Below are 448 nucleotides of genomic sequence, written 5' to 3'. Positions count from 1 at the left end.
AAAAATAAATTATATATATATATATATATTTATATATAAATATATTAATAACTAATTTTAATAACTGATTTTAATATATAAATAATATTTTTAATTAAAATAATGTAAACAACTCATTGGAAAGTCAAAAAGAGGTTAATTCCACAAGTTCGGCTATGTGTGCTTATCTGACTTTTTCTTTTTTTCATTTTTCTAAGTCTCCTATTTTATTCTATTGATCCGTTGGGTAGTCCCCTTATGCTGCCCATGTATTAAAAAACTAATTATTTTAATGGATATATCAACTTATCAGATTACTGATCGTCGAATAGATATTTTAATCTATTAATGAGAAATGAAGTTTTGAGTTTTAATTTACTTAAAAATAAAAATAAAAAATAAAAAAATATTACTCTTTAATAAGACTTATAAATTAAAATTAAATTAATCAAATTATTAATAATAAAAA

Source organism: Arachis ipaensis, chromosome B05, assembly GCF_000816755.2.
Source record: "Arachis ipaensis cultivar K30076 chromosome B05, Araip1.1, whole genome shotgun sequence".
Lineage (NCBI taxonomy): Eukaryota > Viridiplantae > Streptophyta > Magnoliopsida > Fabales > Fabaceae > Arachis > Arachis ipaensis.
The sequence above is the reverse complement of the archived record's forward strand: the minus strand, read 5'-3'. Positions refer to the sequence as shown.